We start from the raw sequence: 21,269 nt of genomic DNA on the forward strand, positions 1-21,269 counted from the left end.
TTTTTATAGGAAGTAGATGGAACAAGAAAGTAAAACAAAAGAAAGGATTGTTCCAAGCAAGGTCACTTTTCCTTAGAGTGAAGGGGCAGGAGATCATATTGGGTGAATTATCTCATCTGCCTTTGGGGATGTGTGAGGGCCCATGTGACAGATTACTTCATTGGTGCTAATCAGGAAATTCATGACTAACAGGTTAAGATTTACCTTTTTTGCTGGGGAAGGTTGAAACTGCAGTGAGGAATTAAGCCCCAGTTTAGTGACTTGGCCTAAGTGAGGCCATTTTGGGCCTCTGGTTATCTTTTTAACAGGGGAAGAAGGGATTGAGTACAAGGATATATGTGTTCAAGTGCTTAGGAGAACTGGAAGTAGACCTGGAGAAGGACTCAGCTGCAGAATTCAGGCACTCTCTCCCACCTCTCCTGCTCCCACCTCTCCTGCTCCGACTCTTGTCTTGCTTTCATTCTTTCCCATCCCCTCTCAGAGGCTCCACATTCTCTGTCATTCTTTTCATCATTCTCTCTCACCTGGCTTTTCCCACATAATCATCTTGCATATACCACGTTAGCTGCCTGTCCTTCTCTATCTCAGCTTTTTAGTTAAGAGCTTGGCACCTACTCTATGCTTTTTCTACAGCTCTTAGTTCAAGTTCTAAAAAATAAATCTGATTGGCTGAGCTTAACTCTACCCCAACAGAGCCTGTAGATGAGCCCAAAATTTATTAGTGTTCATTCCAATCCAAAGCCAGGCAAATTTCCTCAACAACGTGAGTAGGAGGGGAACGCTGAATGTGTCTGAGTGCCAGAGTCTGAGGTAATAAAGGGTACTAAATATGCAGCAAAGTTTCATTGTTAAAACCAAAGTTTTAATACACAGACCAAAAGTTTTGTTTGTTCGTTTGTTTTGTGGTTTTGGTATGAAGTACAGAATAGGTGTGAGAAAACACGAAAGAATATTTAAGCATCTGCACTTTGAAGTCAGATGACACGATGTGAATGAGAGCTCCACAGACTACACTCGACCTTCCAAAACCTGTGGAACTGCCATTAGAAGGGAGTGGGATTTGTCACCCCCAAAACATGCCTCTCTGGCATGAGGACTATTTTAGGCTGTTTTTTGTTTTGTTTGATTTGGGGTTGTTTGGTGTTTTTGCCAAGTTAGAAAGAACATATTTTTATTTAATATTTCATTGGCTTGCCTTATAGTTTTTATTTACTTAAATTTCCTTAAATGAAGTATAGCTGATAATATTATATTAGTTTCAACACAGTGATTGAACTGGCATTATGCTGTGCTCATCACAATCGTAGCCACCTACTATCTGTCATCATACACCACTATTACAATAGCATTGACCATATCCCCTGTGTTGTACCTTTTATCCTCCTAACATTCATTCCACAACGGAAAGTCTCTATCTCCCACTTAGGATGATTACTTTAAAAAAAAAAAAAAAAAAAGACAGACACAGGAGGAAAAGCTTTGACAATGGAGAACTTATCTTTTTTATAAGGGACACTTGTTTATAAGAGAAATCTCCCTCAGTACAGTTGTCTCCCTCTCTGTATCAGGAAAAAGAGAATAACTCAATCTCTAGAAATTCATCAGTGGAGAAAGTAAAGACTTAACTTTGCATAGAAACTTAATCCTAGTTCACCGTGCTGTTCCCAATCATCTCTCATAACTGGCTCACTCACCCCCGACATCCTCTTTTGTCTTTAGAGATGTTTAAGGTGGTGGCTTGGGCCACTTCAAGGAGTCATTCTTTTTCCCTGGGTATCTCCCATGTATACAGAAAGTATACATGTTATTAAACTTCTGTTTGTTTCTCCCTGTTAATCTTTTATTATAGGGTGGTCTCACTCAAGAACCTAGAAGGGTAGAGGGAAAATTATTTTTTTCTCTCCTACACCATTTTCTGGAGGACAGAATTTTATTTGTCCTTCAAGGTCCTTCTAGCTGGAATAACAATTAAATTGAGATGAGATAGATTAACAGGAGAAAATAAAATTTAATTTTATACATATGGGACATCTACACAGATGTGGAAATCCCAAAGTGTCATTCTGAACTAAGGAGAAAGGGTTAGGGGTCTGGGACTTCAAAGGGAAAGCATGCAATTCAATGGATGATAATGAAGAGTAAATCTTTGGTAAACAAACATTTGCAGGGCTATCCAAACCAACAGGACCTAGGAGACTTTATCAAACAGATCTTTCTAGGTTCTTCTCTACCATTCCTAATTCATACCACAATGTAGTTATCTCTAGTGATAGCTCTATTTCTGAAGCAGAACATCTGTCTAAATTCTTTCAGGTTGCCATGGGAAAGGTAAACAGTCTTTTCTCAATCTGCTGAGTTTTGAGTGCTTTTAAATAAAAAATAATCTTCATGCCAAAGTGAGCCATCTTGGGGTAGCCTGCCCTAAGCACCTTCTTCATAAGCTAGTTGTGAGAATTAAATAAGGTTATTTATGTTCTAGACCCCTAATAATTATTCAACAAATATTAAAAATACAGAAGAAGAAAAGTTACCCCTCACACAGAGATCAAAGGAATCCAACAAACAAACAAACAAACAAACAAAAAAGCTGAAGGCACAAGGAGATTCTGGAAAGGGAAAAACAAGAAACTGATGGACTTTCTGATCAAATGACTGAAACTTTCATAGAACAGTAGATTCTGAAATCTTAGGAAATCTTTAGTCATCTTTGATATGTTCATAACTCCATTATGAAAACACTAAAGGTTAACCTCATGACAGCACCCTACAGCAGAACTAATGGATATACTTAAAAATTTACAAATTATGTAAAATAATAATATCATCATCATCATATAAATAATAATAACAAAAATTGACATTTATTGAAGGTGGGAGCCTGTCTTAAGTACTTTATGTACATTTATATGTATACATATATGTATTAATATGTATTAATGCATTTACTACATATATCAGGCCTAAGAGCCCTTATTATCATCTTTTTAGGGAAAAAGAAATGGATGCTCAGAGACCTTAAATAATTGACCAAAGCTGCAAAACTAGCAAAGAGCTGAGGTTCAGGGTTCACAAGCCAAAATTCTGCAACAGACAATTCTCTAATCATGGGAAACTTCAGTAGCCCTCAGATTTTTTTCATCAGCGTACTGATAATATGGATAAAATAATTTGAAGAAAAAACAAACTGGAAAAAGAGGTCATTTTATTAAGTAACAATGTAATAGTAAATATATATTGTAAAAATATATAACTCTGAGGGGGAAAATGTTTTTTTTTTCTTTTTATCTGATTATAAAAAAGAATCCTGGAAAGTGAAAGATAGAGTTCCTCAAGAACAGTAATTCTGAGTTCTGTTTCCTTCGTTCTGTCCCTAATAGAAAACCTCTTTGAAGTGTTTGGCGAAATTAGCCTAAATACTGTTGGAGTGACCTAAACAGGAAGCCTGGCTATTCCCAACTGCCCGTGATCTCTGAGACCAGCTCTGGGCTCCCTCTTTGCTCCAATAGACAGGAACGACTTTGGGCTATATAATCGTCAAATTCTTACCTCGCCCTTTCACTGCTAGCAGGATCAGATTACATTTCTTTCACTATTCTCCACTCCCCAGTTTCTTGATCCGTTTAAAAGAAGAAGTAGAAAAGATAAATCTTCTCTTCAGTGCCTGGAAGGGAAAACAAAATAACCTCAACTCCGCTTTGAAAAAAATCTTTCCAAGAACTTTCTTCAGAGATTTGGCTCGTGAGTACTTGGCAATATACTTTCTAGCCCATGAGAAATAATCTTTATTTCTTTTTTCATGGGAGAAAAACGGGGTACTGAGAGGTAAAGGCTGGTAGGGGAGGACCATTGTCTGTAACCCTATAATGAAAATTGACTCTTCTCTGTAAACAAAGTAAACTCATATTTCAGTACAAAATGAAGTTCTCAGCACTTTGCATTTAGTTCTTAAGCAGCTATATATGCAGTAGATATTTATGCTTTAAGACTTTGAACATTTTTGTAAGAAGTTGGTGAGATGTAGACTTTTTTTTTGTAATTTTCAGCTTTTGGTGGCAATTCTTTACTAATCGTGTGTAAACTGGAATTTTTTCTGAAGATTTGGTTTACTTTTAAATATTTTATATATTCACATATAAAGAAATATGAGTGAGAGACTCCCTGGCAGCCTTATGTTTAAAGAATCTTCTATTGCCTTTAATTGTTGATAGTTATGATAAAGCATAAACATTAGAATTCTTGTAAATCAAACTAAATATTATATGTCTGTATTAACTAATCTCTCTAAGGAAATACTTAAAAGTCTTCAAAGAATAAAGCTCACATTCTAAGATACTTAAAAAAGCATATATATAATTTCGTTATTTGCAGTGCAATGATGTTAATTAAAGCAATAGATCACATACTTACGTGATGTACTATCATGTTCATGTTGGTTATGAATCGACATTAAAATTTGCTTCTGGTGGTTAACAAAGGCACATAACCACCGAACTATAATGAGACAAAGTTATTTAACTATGGAAAAAGCTCATTTGTATAAGTAATAACAAAAAATGAAGGCTAAACAATGCCATGTAGGAAAAAAAGAAATGATAAGCAACAGCCACACTGTGACTCAGTGCTCTGGAAATTAGTCACAAAATGACTTTGTAAATTGTGTGATAAACACAAAGGACAGAACTCAAGCAGGAAATCTACGGCCCAGAGAGTCATATTTTATGTGTAAAGGCATACTATTTACGTCAGAAGGGAAACATGTCAATATTGAGATATTGCAAAGTTTTTAAACCTAACAAAATCCTTTCCTAAAATGTTTTTAGATTGTTTTAAATTCATGATTCTAGTGCATGATTATTTTACATTTTATCTATATCAACTCTAATATTTAAAGTAAAAAGTGAATAATGTCTTTGAAAATGTATTGGGTATGCAATTTAATTCAGAGCCTATGGGTTAATAAAATTATATAAAATATTCATAGGGATCAAAGGGGTTAAATATTAATGTAAATATAGATAATTAACATCATAGACGTAAAAGCAAAATACTTTTAACAATTCGAATAGTTATATTGGGGAACTAAATTTATCTTCAGGTGACTGACCATAGAATATTGTTGGAGAGGGACACCTGGGTACTCAACTGGTTAAGTGTCTTACTTTGTCTCAGGTCATGATCTTACAGTTCACAGGTTCAAGTCCCCAGTGGGGTTCTGTGCTGACAGCTCAGAGCCTAAAGCCTGCTTCACATTCTGCCTTTCTCTCTCTCTCTCTCTCTGACCCTCCACCACTCATTCTCTCTTTCTCTCTCTCAAAAAAAAAAATTAAATAAAATCATGAAAACACTTTTTCAATAAGAAAAGAATGTTGTTGGAGAACTTTAATGTCATACATATTACTGTTTGGTTCCTCTTTCTATTAGTATGCAGAATGCACAAGTTTTGTTTTGTTTCTGTTTTTTAAAAGGCATATTCTGATATCTTTAAGTTTTATCTCCAATGATTAGATCAAAATGTGCCTCCTGTCCAAATGGATTATGCCATCAGTTGGTGCTTGCAAGTCTGATAGCCTGTAGCTCCAGGCCTCACTTCCTGTTTGTCATTCAACTATTTTGACTAGAATCTTCTATTATAACATTTTTGCTAAATTTAAAAATAAAATAATCTATGAAGTGGGAAATTGTTTTTGTTATTAAACTATAGTTTTGTAATATAAATTTACTCTTTTCCTGAGAATTAATTTCCTGATATTTGTTTTCTATGTTATTCAAATTCAAAAAATAATTGGACAAGATGACTAACTACTAGAAGAAAAGGTCAAGTTCAAAAGGCTTTGCTTATTCCCAGAATACCTAGCAACTAACCAAACAGTAAATGAATATATTCTTTAGAATGGTTAGAAATGGTTGCTTTAAATCCAGTGTCACAAACTTTTAAGACACAAAACATCTCAGATCACTACCTAATTAGCAGGAAAAAAAAATTGCAAAGTAAAAATCTTTGCAAAATAAAAGAATAAAGGGTAGGAGAAACAATATGAAAAAAGAAGGGAATTACTTAGAATAGGATTTTTAAAAATACCTTATTTATTAGTATATATAAATAAGTTGAATGATAATATTGGTCAAAATAAGTTAATTATATCACCAACTTAATTTTGTTATGTGGACATGATCTAAGAACTTTACCACAATCTAATTCACCTATTTCAGTAAAGGCTGTCTCTAGCCCCCTCCCTTTTTTGTTTTCCATCTAAAACATTTAACTCAGGAAATTGATTTACAGAGCTATCTTTTTAAAAGCAAAAATGTGCTGTTGTTGTTGTTCCTTCTGCTGTTAAAGTTTATTTATTCATTTTGAAAGAAAGTGAGGAAGGAGCAGAAAGAGAGGAGGAGAGAGAGAGAACCCCAAACAGTCTCCCCACTGTCAGTCCAGAGCCTGATGCGGGGCTCCAACTCACAAACTGTGAGATCATGACCTGAGTGGAAATCAAGAGTTGGACAATTAACCCACTGAGCCACCCAAGAGCCCCTAAAATCAAAACTATTCTTAAATGCATTATATCTTTTATAGAAATTCTTTGTTTGGAGATATCTGAATTCAAGAAATTGAGTGACTATTGAAGTCCTCGTTTCTGAATATTAAATCATACCAAAATGAAGAAAGGTTGCAAGTTATTCCAGAAAGTTCTTTCAAGATAGACCATTTCTAGGTCTCTGAGATCCTCAATGACTGGTTTCTTCATGTGAGGTATCATCTCCAGGAGCCCTGTCTTCCCCTTGTCTTCACTTCTTCTCCAAGTGGCAGGTGTCATGTAGAACCATAGCTTAGGATTCAACTACCAAAAGGCTGAGGATGACCTAGTTATTTCCACATTTCTTCTTTCCATAACCAATAACAAAAAAATCACTGGATCCATGTCAAATCTTCTATGTTCATCTCTTTACGCCTTCCTTTGGGACTCTATGTTCTCTCTCAGTTGGAACAAACATATTTTAAATTTATTTTAAAAACAAAAGAGGAAAAGGACACCATCGTCCATAGTAGAAGTGCCAGTGATGCAATATTTCTGTGCCAATTGTTCTGTCTGGTGGGCCACAGTTCCTTGAGGTGACATGGACTTATTGCAAGGAATACCCCAATAAAAATGTAATAGTAGCATAGTAGCATTCTTTCTGGACAGAATAAATATTATATGTTATTGATTAAACTATTTCAACATCAGAAATGTGAAAGTATCAATCAATATGGCACTAATAAAACTTAGTGTTTTTCTTGCCAAGCATAATTTGCCACTGGCATCCTTCAACTCTACCACACCCTCAGTGCCACCACCACTCTGCTGCCAACCTCAGTTTATCCTTCCCGCTCATGATTCATATCAATGTCTGTCTTAGCCTCACATCCCATAATAACAATCTCTAAACATCACCTCACTCTTTACTTTACAAGGCTTAAAAATGGAGTAAACATGAGTAATAAGTGTTTATTATAATTGTTTTAAATGGAGTAATACCTGAGTGTGATAAGCCTTCAGAATAATAGTGTTTATGCAAAATTTTGATATTTTTGAAGTTCATTTAGGAAACTTCAAATTATCTTAGAAAATGAATCAAAATGATTATATTCAAATATCGTATACCTATTCTTGCTCTTTTTTGTGCCATTTTCAAATATACATGAATATAAAATGAATGAATTTCTGATTCATGATACAAGAATGAAACTTGAAACCATGCTAAAGTGAAATAAACCAGACACAGAAGAACATATAGTATATAGTTCCATATGTATATCCAGAATAGACAAATTCATAGAGCCAGGGAGTAGATTAGAGTTTACTAACATCTAGAGGAAGGCACGAATGGTGAGTTACTGAATAATGCATACAGAGTTTCTGTCTGGAGTGGTAAGAAATTTCAGAAATATATAATGGTAATGATTGTGTAACATTGTGAATGTAATTGATGCCACTGAGTTGTACGCTTAAAATGGTAAAAATAGCAGGGGCACCTGTGTGGCTCAGTTGGTTGCACCTCCAACTCTTAATTTCACCTCAGGTCATGATCTCATACTTCATGAGACTGAGCCCCATGTCTGGCTCTGTGCTGACAGCATACAGCCTGCTTGGAATTCTCTCCTTCCCTCTCTCTCTACCCCTCCCCACTTGTGCTCTCTGTCAAAAATAAATAAATAGATGTTAAAAATGATTAAAATAGCAAATTTCATGGTATATCTGCTTTACCACAATAAAAAATAAAACTATTAAAAAGAATTCAGTTTAAAGAATTCTAGATTCCTTTTTTATTGTCTCAATAGAATAAAAGTACAAATATTACAATGTTGGATACCCACCCTAAAAAAAAAAAATGACAATAGGATCTTCCTGTTTTGTTTCATGATGACAATTGGAACATATTTTTACCTGATATTGCTGTACTGGAGGCTAATTTTTTTTTATTCATATTGTCTTTTTTGGTTTTGGTATCAGGGTAATTCAGGTCTCACAGATTGAATTGGCAAGTACTCCCTACCTTCTGTTAAATTTTCTGGAGTAGTTAAGGTAAAGTTTGTATTATCTCATCTTTAAACGTTTGATAGAATTCACCAGTGAAACCATCTGGGTGGGGCTGAAGTTTTCTTTGTGGAAAGGTTTGTAATTTCAAAATTCAAAAAAATTATAGGCTATTCAGATTATCTACTTCTTCTTGAGTGAGCTTTGGTAGTTTGTGTCTTTCAAGAAATTGGTCCAGTTATCTAAGTTGTCAAACGTATAGGCATGAAAATATTTCCTTATACTAGAATCCGTAATGATGTGAAACCTCTGCTTCTTGATATTAGTTGTTTTGTACATTCTCTATTCTTTTATCAGTCTGTATCAAGGTCTTTTCACTTTTCACTTGGATGTTCATATATAAAATAGACTTTTAGGCAATATATAATTTGGTCTTGATGCTTTATTCAACCTGGAAATATTTGCCTTTAAATTAGGGTGCTTAGAACATTTATATCTGATGTGATAATTGATATGTTTGCATTTATGTCTCTCATTTAGCTATTGTTCTATTGGTCCTATGTATTTTTTTTTTTTTTACTTACTTGAGGTCTTTTGAATTCAGTATTATGATAATATTTTACCACCTTTGTTGGTTTATTTGCTATCATTCTTTGTTATTCAGTGGCTGTTTTGGGGCTTAGAGTAAACATCTTTGGCTAATCCAATTCTGCTTTCAAGCCATTTCTCTAATAGTACAAGAAATTTCAAACAGTATAATTCTACTTTTCCTTTCCTGGCCTTTGTGCAGTTGTTGCCATACATTTTGTTTTCATATGTGTTATAAATGTATGTCATCATTCTGGTTTCGATTAGTAATCTTTAAAAAAAAATTAATTTTTTTTAAATATTTTTATTTATTTCTAGGAGAGAGAGAGAGAGAGAGAGACAGCGTGAGGAGGGGAGGGTCAGAGAGAGAGGGAGTCACAGACTCTGAAACAGGCTCCAGGCTCTGAGCTGTTAGCACAGAGCCCCACGTGGGGCTTGAGCCCACATAGTGTGAAATCATGACCTGAAGTCAGATGCTTAATTGACTGAGCCACCCAGGTGCCCCTCAATTAGTCATCTTTTTTAAAATAAACTTTTTACTTAAATACATTTAGATTTGCAGAAAATTTATGAAGCTAGAAAGACTAGCCATATACTCCAAACTCACTTTATCAACATCTTATATTAGTATGACACACTTGTCAAAATTGATGAGCTAACTATCCTTTAAAGAGATTTAAATGTTAAAATCTTTTCTATTTGCCCACGTAGTCACATGCTCAGGCATCTTCATTTCTTTGTACTAATCCATATTTCCATATGATTCCATTTGCCTTCATAGGCACATTCTTCTCTTTCCAGGACTCCAATTACATGTATATTATTTAAGATGCTTTTAAAGTACCTCACATCTCAATTATTTATGCCAGTTGAGACAAACAAAATCCCAAATGATAAATATTATAGACAATATATATATTTAGCATTAGAATTTGGTCTTATAATCATGTGAGAGTGGCTACATTATTCAGGTTTCTACACATCTTATTTGAGTTCTGTGGTTTTAATCTCATTTAGCAGAGTTGTTCAGTCCATGAGGAAAGGAAACAGGTACACAACAAAGAAACTATTATGCATCCACACCCTGATGTTAATGTGTTTATCAAATATTATGAGATAAGCAATATATATCTTAGAAACACCTAAACCTTTCTTTCACTGCCCATAATTGTATTCCTATTTTAGTCTTCCCAGGATTAACCTTTTTGTGTGTGTTTTGTATGTTTTCTTTTAAGGAACTGCTGATGAATGTATCAACTAAAGAAAGATGTTTAATCCAGGAGAATTTAAATTAGCCACAATTCACATGGCAAGAGATTTCTCTTTTTTTTCCCTCTCTGTTTACGGTCAGCTCCTTTAAAAGCATTTTAAGTTTGCATGAATTGTTAATTAAAGCCCTTAAAAAGGTAACAAGTCCCTGGAATACCACTCTTTACCATTTAATTGTTATATCAACATTATGCTCCTCCTCACTACCACTTACCTGCATTCCATATTATCATCTCCGTATTTAGAAGCCAGAAAGATACAAGTGACCATCTATCCTTGTAATAGATACTGGATGCCTCAATTAAAAAGACATGAGTGAGTGGGCATCCATAGATGCCCAGAAATGTTTATGAAAAATATCTGTGCATATGTGTATTTGTATTTTAGAAAGGAGTCTTGTTTCCCATCAGATCTCTGGAGCTTACATCTCACCATGAAGGACATATTTGAGACGTGATTAAATATCTAAAGAAAACAGTATAACAATATACAGTTAGGATCAAAAAGAGTATCAATTAATCATATGTCCTGGAGAAATCAAGATAAAGAAGTTATCTTTATAAAGTTTTTTTTTGAAGATTTTATTTTTAAAATAATCTCTACACCCAATGTGGAGCTTGAACTCACAACCCCAATATGAAGGGTCTAGTGCTCTACCAAATGAAGCAGCCAAGTGCTCCTCTTTATAAAGTTTTTGGTGTGAGATAAGTCATAAAGTTATCCAATGAAAAAGAAATCTTTGAGAAAAGATCTTTTTGAGAAGCCAAGGAGAGCTTAAATCATTTTAAGCTCTCTTTCAGTTCCATCATTACACTTAAATAAGTAGATTCAATTTTTAATATCTTCAAAGCTGACCATTAACTATATGCTTTTTATATAAGAGATCCTTTGCATGATACAAAAAGTATACAGTGCCATACAGTTTAATAATTATAAATTAATTTAGTTATTAATATTTAAAGTAGCTTGCAAAAGAATCAAAACTGTTCTCTATTCTCAGAACATTACACTCAAAGGAATTTAAATAGGGCATTTAACAAGAAGATGTTATCGGATCCCTGATTATATGAGGATGTATTAGATTGAATTTGGATAGGAGAAAAAGAAATAATAATTTGGACAAACTAACTGGTCTTTATAAAAATGTAGAATGATGAGCATTCATTTTAAGGAAAAACAGAACTATTTATTGGATCCTCTGAATAAAAAAGGAAGTGCCACCAATTGCCTTTTGTCCTCTGGGACTATAGTTCTCATTCTTTTATCGGTCTGACATTTTATAGTCTAAATTGAAGTAGTTGAAGATCAACATGCTAATGGTTCTTGGAAGTCTATGACTCAGCTCCCTGGGGTCTCCCTGTTCCTTTACAGTGATGATTCAGAGAAGTTGAATTCAGGATGTCATCTAAACATATGGGTACAGTCATGAACGGCTGCAATTCCAATCTTGAACTAAGTTCAGATACCTCCAGATACTTTTCACTGGAGCATAAGCATAAATTCCAGGAATAAACTGGGCTAGTATGGGAAGTAGAGTCACTCTGATAAGGAAAGAAATGAATGACACCTTCTTCTAAAGAAAAAAAAAGGTCTTACAAATTTAACTGTTAATACTAGGCAACATAATTACACACATATTTTTCTAAAAGACCTTTGTAATTATGAGTAAATATACAACAAAGAATCTTTGGCATTATTTCCTCTATTATGTGTTTCCACTTCATTTCCCTTTGTTCATTATATTTTTAGTCTGAAAAGATCTATATCACATTTTCTTCAGAATTAGAGATTTTTAGAAATATTTTTACATATTTACATTTTCCCTACTCATAACTTCTAATTATCTCTCTATTCTCCTCTCTCCTCCACCCCCCAAAACTTCTCAATTTTCCTTCTCAATTTCCCAGGTCTCTGTTCTCTCTAACAATAAGAATTAATATTTCTTAGGGGCGCCTGGGTGGCTCAGACAGTTAAGTGCTCGACTTCAGCTCAGGTCATGTACTCACAGTTCATGGGTTCAAGCCCTGCTTCGGGCTCTGTGCTGAAAGCTCAGAGCCTGGAGCCTGTTTCAAATTCTGTGTCTCTCTCTCTGACCCTCCCCTGCTCGTGCTCTGTCTCTCTCTGTCTTAAAAAATAAACTATAAAAAAACAATAAAAAATTAATATTTCTTATTATTTAAAGGGAGATCATTTTTCCTTTTTAAAGATAGAAACACAGAAAAAAATTTTAAATATTTTAAATTGTTTTAATTGAGGAGTTTCTTCTTGACTTATTTTACTTATAGGACATAGGTCCAAAACAGGATAAAAATCTCCTAGTGAGAACTTGATGAAATGTTACTTTCTAGAGACCGTAAATAACCAGAAATCCACGCTAGCGGAAAAAAGAGGAAGATATTTGCAAGAACAGAGGGTCTTTGTTGTGAGAATAGAAAGCACAGTTGCCTTTTCCTTGAATGTTCCCAATTCCTATGTTTGAATTGAAGTTCTGCCAATTTGCAAATGTAAGACTTTGGAGGGGGTGGTTCTGGGATTCAGTTTTCTTTTTAAAACATACTTATCCCTATTTTTTTAAATCTCTACTAATATCTAATTGTATCATCATGTTCTCCACTTCAGTTTTTATTTTTTAAATAGTTTACATGTGTATGCTATTTGATTATAGCATGAAGATATTCATCCTTTCTCCCTAATGTTACCATTTCCTTTCTATGAGACTGTCTTTACTTTTATTTCTTACATTATAAATGACAAGAAGTTAGGCCTACACAGTGAGCAGCTTTTAATGTATTATTCTTAGAAGAAACTCCCCAGCTTTATAAAATCATGTGACAACTGCTTCTGAATGTAAAACAAAGAGAGTAACAAAGTTTTTTTTATCAATGAGATTGTCACAATCTAAAACACAGGTAAGTGTTATGATCTGCCCTATTAACTAACATTAGGGAATTTTACATTGCACAAGTCTCCGGAAATATGACTTCCTGTAACAAGAGCCAGATCTAGTAGATGTTTCCCTAGTGGACTGCCAATCTTTAAGTAAACACGAATAAAGTCAATAGTCTGCAGTTACTTCAGGACGTATTTTGTTGTTGTTTTATTTTTTAATCACCCTGTGTTTCTAATATTAATTTACTTATCAAGTCAGAATGTTTTGCTTCATTGTTTTCCATATTTTATCTTTACTCTGGGTGTATTTCTAGAACATAATCTAAAAATTCAACTCTTGTAGGGGTGCTGATTACTTTAGTCAGTAGAGCATGTGACTCTTGATCTCTGGGTGCTGAGCTGGACTCTCAAGTTGGGCAGCAAGAGTACTTAAAAAATGAAAAATAGAAAAATTAAAAGACACTGAAATTATTTTTAAGAACTTTAAAAACTGGACTCTTAGAGCAAAACATCAGACATTATTTTAGTGTTAAAACAGTTTTAATGATAAGAAAAGGGGATACCTGGGCTTTGTAGTACTGATACTATTTTATTATCCCCCAAGCATCCTTTAATCAAAACATTTGAAACAAATTGGTTAGTAACCAATTTGTGAAAGTAAAAATAGCAAAATTACTGTCAGTTAAGTTACATTTGGCTGGGGGTAGGACAAAACCATAGCCAACTAGCTTATATAATTAGGCTACTTACCTCATTATATCATCTTATTGTACAAAGGATAGAGGTAATATGCTTCAAGACCAGGTTCTCCTGTAATTTTATTTCTATCATTTATAGCAGGTGGTCTTTATCTCAGGTAAGTCTCAATATTACAAGATGATTGCTTCAGTCACAAGCATCACATAAAGACAAATGGACAGAGATACCATGTGGCCTTTTCCATGTGGCTCCATTTAGAGCAAGGTCTTTTCAAAAGTACACACTCCTGAATCCTGGAAAATAGCATACTTTCTTTCTCATATCACTGGCCAGAAACTTATCATATAGAAATAATTAAACTAATCACTGTAGGGGAAATGAAATCACTATAATTAATGTGGATTAATGAAGAGTTTATTACTTATAAATTTATTCCTAGAGTAGACATAGGCTATCTTTCCCTGAAATCTGGAGTTTTGTACATTTTCGGCTCACTAATATTGATAAAAAGTGGTAACAAATGGTTGTTCAATATAGAAAAAAATAAACAAGAAAACTGAAACAACAGTTTAAAAAGTTGTAAAATGACAAAAGGATATCCATATTCTCACTACCCTAATATAAGTTCCTTTTTTAAAACATGTTTTTTCTGTACGAACATCAATTTTTACCTACCTGATCTTAAAATAGACATATAGTTTCGTATTCAGCTCTTAAAATTCATATTACCATGATTATTCCCCACTTTATCTTCTAGTCATTATCAGTTTAACTTTGTATAATATTACATCTGCTAGATGGATGTGCCGCCATATCTACTAATTATCATAATGTTGCATATCTACATTTAAAATGTAATATTTTATGCTAAAATAAACATGAGTGTGCACTTAGCCATTTTCATATATTTAAGTTTCCAAGTATGTGATACTGCTAACATATCATCTACATTTTTTGAGCAAAGAACGTACACATAGGAAAAATTATTTGTTGATGATTAAATAGCAAACCACTTATATATTTCCTCTTGCCAGCACTCCTCAAAGTCTCCCCCTTTTGGTCTTTTATCTCTGTCCAATTGGTAAAATCCAGCTATGGACTCTTCAGAAGTTTAATTTTTATATCTAGAGAGAAGGAGCACTGATTTTTGAAAGCATAAATTATTATGAATTTATAATTTTGGATTCCAGAAGTCCAGAAATCCTTTAATAAGAAATTTTCAATACCTCCTTTTATTTTGACTAGAAAAAATGCCAAACCCTCTTACTTTTAAAAGTCCACTACTACTTGACATTTTGAACAATCTCAACCTCTTATTCACCTAAAAATTGAATCATAGCAGGAAAATCTACTTTCTACTTGCTCTTCAACAACTCCTTCACATACATATATGTACACTCACACACCTGAAATGTATCATATCTCAACCCCCAAAAAAGGAATACCTCTCTTTCAAAAATATGTATTTATTATTTTTGAGAGAAAGAAAGAGCATGAGCAGGGGAGAGGCAGAGAGAGAAGGAAATAGGACCTGAAGCCACCCTGTGCTGACAGTAGAGAGTCTGATGCAGGGCTTGAACTCAAGAACTGCAAAATCATGACCTGAGCAGAAGTCAGACACTTAACCAACTGAGACACCCAGGAGCCCTCACCTCTCATTTTACTGGAATATAATCTTTTCTTCAGGCCAAAATTAGGCTCTATTCACCTATTGCCCAGGATCCTCTATTCATTTTATTTGTTTTAGCTTTGTCCCCCTCTCTCTACTGGCAGAAACATATAAAACTATACCCTCCACAAAAGTTTCCCTTAAAATCCTCTCTCTTATTTTTCAGGATATACTTATTTCAGGATATACTTATGAAATGATATCCTAACTTGCTGTGTTCACAGACTCTGTTCCAGTTCTTTCTACAGCTCATGCTTCGACAGCTGCTGCCCACACGACTGTATCAGATCTTTTGTAATTTTTCAAGGGTATTGACAGTGTTATTGTCACTAACCCCCATGCCTTCCTTTGAACACTCTGTGCTTTAGATATTGTCAACTTGTGACAGTTTCTTGAAGTGCCCACTTCCCATAGCGTCTGTATCACTATAGTTTCCCAGGTTTCCTTCTGCTTCCCTGCCTATTTCTTAGTCGTCATCTCAGATCTGTTTTCCTCATCTTCATCCTTTGGAGTTCAGTTCTCGGGTATTCCTTTCCAATCCTCACACTACCCTCAAAGAGTCACAGATTATGTAAGTTACAGTTTGTAAAAGGAAGATTGCTTCCTAGCAAGTGGTATGCAAGTGCATGTTAAATCAGTTTCATCTACTACACAGAAACAATTATCATTTAGACCTTGTTTTTCACATTTATTTTTTGGGTATTTTCTTTTCTAAAAAAAGTTTATTATTAATTTTGAGAGAGACAGAGACAACATGTGTGGGGCAGCGGCAGAGAGTGAAAGAGAGAGAGAATCCCAAGCAGGCTCCACGCTGTCAGCACAATGCCCACTGTGGGGCTCGAACTCACGAAACTGTGAGATCACGACCTGAGCCAAAACTAGGAGCTGGACACTTAACCGACTGAGCCACCCAGGTACCCCTGATTCTCACGTGTCTATCTCTAGCAGAGATGTCTGTACTGAGTTCTACATGTACATACTGGGCTTATTTCATGGCTCCAATGAATGTCTTACAACAACTTCAAACTCAAACTGCCTCATACTGAATTCATCAGCTTCCTAAGGCAACATGTTCTTTTTCTTCTCAAGCCATTGCCTGGAAACATCCACTGACCCCTTTGTTAGGTCAGGAACTCTAGCTATCCTTGATTCTCTCTCTCCTCATCTTCCATGTAATTATAATCATCAGATTATCTTGAATTTACTTTTGAATTTCCTCACAAATCAGCCACATCTCCCAAACTCCACTATTTTATGTCATAGGCACCTTTCATTTTAAAACATTATCTAGAAACTTCTGGTTTTCTGATATTTCAGAATATACTTAAACTTGATCCATAAAAACTTCCAAGTATACATGTTAGGAGGACTTTTTAGTTTTATGTTTTATATTCTCTGTGTGTGGTAAACATTTGTGATATTATGACATGAAGTATGAAAGGTACTTGTAATAATGCTTGATGATTTTTATATATGATAATATACTGCTTGGTTGGGTCACTCTGTGCTTCAATATCTGAAGCACGCTAAACAATCTTATTATTTGATCCTGTCCCTTACATTTATTTCATTATTTCATTAAACGTCTATTCTTTCCTTCAAATAAAATTTATTATATGAGCAGTTGTCTTTTCGTTAAACTTCTATGTATAACATTTCTCATACATTTTGCTCTTTATCCCAATATTTCAAGTTTTCCTCCCAATATTTCAAAGTTTTTTGACATTTCACTTTACCTAGGATGTGTTTTCCAGAAATTACTCATTCCAGGTTACAACTCTCATATTATTAAGAGCACTAATCATCTAATACTGAGTATATAGCTCATAGCTCAACACTGATGTTCATAATAGTAGGATCTGATTTGGACACGCTGTGTCTTTTTCCCCTTATTTTGCAATGTTTTTTCTTTTTCTTTTCTTTTTTTTAATGTTTTATTTATTTCTAGGAGAGAGAGAGAGAGAGAGAGAGAGAGAGCATGAGCAGGGGAGGGTCAGAGAGAGAGGGAGTCACAGACTCTGAAACAGGCTCCAGGCTCTGAGCTGGCAGTCAGCACAGAGCCCGACGCGGGGCTCGAACCCACGAACCGCGAGATCATGACCTAAGCGAAAGTCGGACGCTTAACCGACTAAGCCACCCAGGCGCCCCTGCAATGTTTTTTCAAGAGAAGAGTCTTAATCTAACTTACTTTGTTTAATATTGAGCTAAACTCAAATAGTTTAAGGGTTATAAATGAGAATGATGATGAGGTGTGGTGTTTGGTGGTATTGAAGATGTCAGGAATTCTCTTGAAAGCAGTGATTCAAACATGATTATTTAATTTGAAGATAAACAAGATCATTTTTTTTTGCCCTTAACCCCCTTCCACTTTTTTCCCTTGTTTCCTGAATTGGGATAAGTCATATTTATCATTCTGTAAACAAATATGCCTATTTTTATGGTTCTCTACTCTCATCAAACTTTAGCCTCTACTCTGGAGATACTTGCTACTTCTGAAGATATTGGAGTTTGCAGGGATGAAATTTTGCTAAGGAAAGTCCACTAAAGTCACACATTATCTGATGTGTGTTTTACACATATTATCTTCATTCAAAATCAACACAAACGGATGATAACCTGTTCTAACCCTTTACTTAACACATGAAAAACTCAAGTTTCAGGGATGTTCAAGTTTTTTCCTAATTAACTAGAAAGAACCAGACTGATGTTCAAAAGACACCTTATTTCTCCCTTATGTCCATTCTTTTCACTTTATTTTATCTTGCAGTCTTGCCCTGCAAATGAAATAACATTAGTATATTTATTTGCTCTCTCATCTCCTTTTGACCCTTAATTTATTGTGAAAGAAAATAGTACTACCAGAGCAGATCCAGATATTTATTATTACCAATCCTTACTATGCATGTTCACACCTTGTAAAATATTTCTCTAATTTGGTTACAGACATTATCCTGTACACAATGACAGTCACTTTTTATTGCGATTCAAATGAACGATTGGTAAAGTTTAAAAGAATACATACATAGCACGCATACACACCATTTTGGCAAAGCAAAGAGATAAACACTTTCACGAGCCCCTGAAAAACGTGTATATTGGAATTATATATGTGAAAGGCAATTTACATACACACAAATTCTTAAAAATGTACAAGATTTTGTGGCAATAATTCCTTGCCTGTGAATGTTCCAAAACGAAATAATGAAGGAAATTTTGAAATGATAAACTTCAAATATGTTTATTACATTGATATTTGTAGTGTTTATGATATTTAATTTTCTAATTGGCAAAATAAATTCTAAAACATTAAAAAAATAAATTATACACCTATTAGATGAGGTTATCCAGGTCATTTTACAGATATATCTATATCCACATGTTCAGTGACAAGGTTACCAAACTACATATGTGCTGTGATTATTCACAAACATTTGTGTAAATATTAGCACACATATACATACACTTACATAATCATATGCACCAGCATTTTTTGTTTGTTTGCTTGTTCGTTTGTTTTCCCGAGTGGGTAGGTTGATGGCTATTCTGGGATTTTCTTATCCTGTTCTTTATGTTTTATGATTTCTTAGAAATAAAAATGTATTACTTTCCCTGTTTAAGAAGACTGTTTTAATTTTGTAAATATTAAAATGAGATCAGCTGGTTAGAAAATCATCAGTCTGTCAGTGCTACTCTCCCACTTAGAATGAAGGTATTTAAATCTATTATAATTAATAATACATAGTCAAAGTAAATTTTACCTTTGGTTCATATTATCTTAACAATACCAAATAGGATGCTTACTTTATTTAAAAAAACATTTATTGAGACATAATTGACATATAACTTGTGTATGTTCAAGGTGTATATGTTGATTTGATACATTTGTATATTGCAATATGATTATTACCACATTAGCTAACATCTCCATTGCATCACATAATTATCATTTGTTTTTTGTGGTGGGAACAATTAAGTCACCTGTTAATATCTTTGAAATTTATACAACAGTATTATTGTCTATAAATATCATGCTGTACATTAGATATCCAGGACTCTTTTATCTACTGGTTGCAAATTTGTACACTTGAACAATATATTCCCCATTTTCCCACTCTCATTCCCTATTAACTGCCATAGAATGATTGCTTTCCATTTTTATAGATACATCACTTAGATGAAAACTAAGTGATAATAAACTATGTTTTTTTCTAGATAGAATCAAACACAAATGAAATAGATGATTTCTAAATGGTTTTATTAATAAAAAATTTGCATTTTTTCCATTGCAGAGATGGGAAAAAATAATATTTCCAGTTACCTAAAATTTATAAGCTTATTATAATCAGAGAAATTCTGTTGAAAGAGGAATGTACTATATATATTTCTGAATGGAAAAGTTAAATTAGCATTATGAAAATTATAATCAAGTGCAAAATACAAATAGAAACAATTTCTATATATACATTTCTTTTCTTACATTACTTCTCTATTGACATTTTTTTATAATAAATACGAAAGAAACTGATGCTTACCTGACTGAGCCACCCAGGTGTCCCATTAGTGATTATTTTGTTATATTTATTTCTACATCACTCTATCTATAAATATGGGAAGTTGGTTTTCGACTCAAGCCTTAGCTAACCACATTCAAGAAGGGCATAGGTCAAAGCCTTAAAAAAAACATGGGGGGCGGGTGGTTTCTCTTATACTTGAGAAGAGGACACAGAAATTCACCCAGTAGTCAAAGATTGAATGAGTAGATTAGAACAAATCACACAAAGGAACAACAAAAAAGGTAATTGAAAATCTTTAAAGCAATGTATTTTCTTTTTTACCCAAATTTTAGAGGAAATAGAACACATATACAAACATAAAAAATAAAATAAAATCTTGGCTAAAGACCAAGTTGAAAAGAGCAAACTCCTATTTTGTTTGAGCCCCATATCAACCATATAATTATAGTTAGCTCTAGAATTATTTGGGATTAATATACATATTATAGATTGAGTCTTCATTTAGATTTTCTCCCTAGATGCCTGTTTCAGGCTATTTTCTTATATTGGTTAGTTGATTATACTTGTAGGATTAGCAACCAGAGAAACTGGTTCTTATCCTGTAGTTCCTTTGGTGATATTGCCTACTCATAGTCTTTAATTTCCAGTAAAGGTAATATTTCAAAGAGAAATACATACAGATATCAGTAATTAATATACTGAATAATATTTCCCTGAATTGTAATTAGTCTCTATCCCATAAGTCTTCTTTATTTTAAGGAAACGTTGGGAAAGTTGAGGATCTGGTCTTGCCTCTGTCACTTACTAGCCACCTAGCTATGTGATGTTGGAAAACACCTCATGCATCTCTAACATAAAGTCAGTATACCTGTCCCGTTGGCTGTATAACATTATTGTCAAAATACAGTGACCTAATAGATAAGAAATTGCTTCAAAAAATGTTAACACTTTATAAAAAATGATTTAAAATGCTATATATTTGTACTTCTAATATCATTTGTTAAAATAAATGTGGTGTATATTCCATATAGCCAGGATCTCATCACATTTATCTTAATTTTAATCTTATTTCATAGATAAATAATACTGATGTCAAAATAATGCTTATAATGATGACTCAGTGTTCCA

General features: G+C 33.8%; 1 protein-coding gene across 1 annotated transcript in view; it reads left to right on the top strand.

Annotated features, from left to right (window-relative positions):
- Positions 1-310: 310 nt before the first annotated feature.
- TFPI (tissue factor pathway inhibitor) overlaps positions 311-21,269 on the top strand; it is a 139,010-nt gene continuing 118,051 nt past the window's right edge. The window contains exons 1-2 of the mRNA XM_039246567.1: positions 311-400; positions 3,608-3,738. The gene's annotated coding sequence lies outside the window, so the exon portion shown is untranslated. The remainder of the gene's footprint in view (positions 401-3,607; positions 3,739-21,269) is intronic.

The sequence above is a fragment of the Hyaena hyaena genome, unplaced genomic scaffold, assembly GCF_003009895.1.
Source record: "Hyaena hyaena isolate Hyena2069 unplaced genomic scaffold, ASM300989v1 scaffold_283, whole genome shotgun sequence".
Taxonomy (NCBI): domain Eukaryota; kingdom Metazoa; phylum Chordata; class Mammalia; order Carnivora; family Hyaenidae; genus Hyaena; species Hyaena hyaena.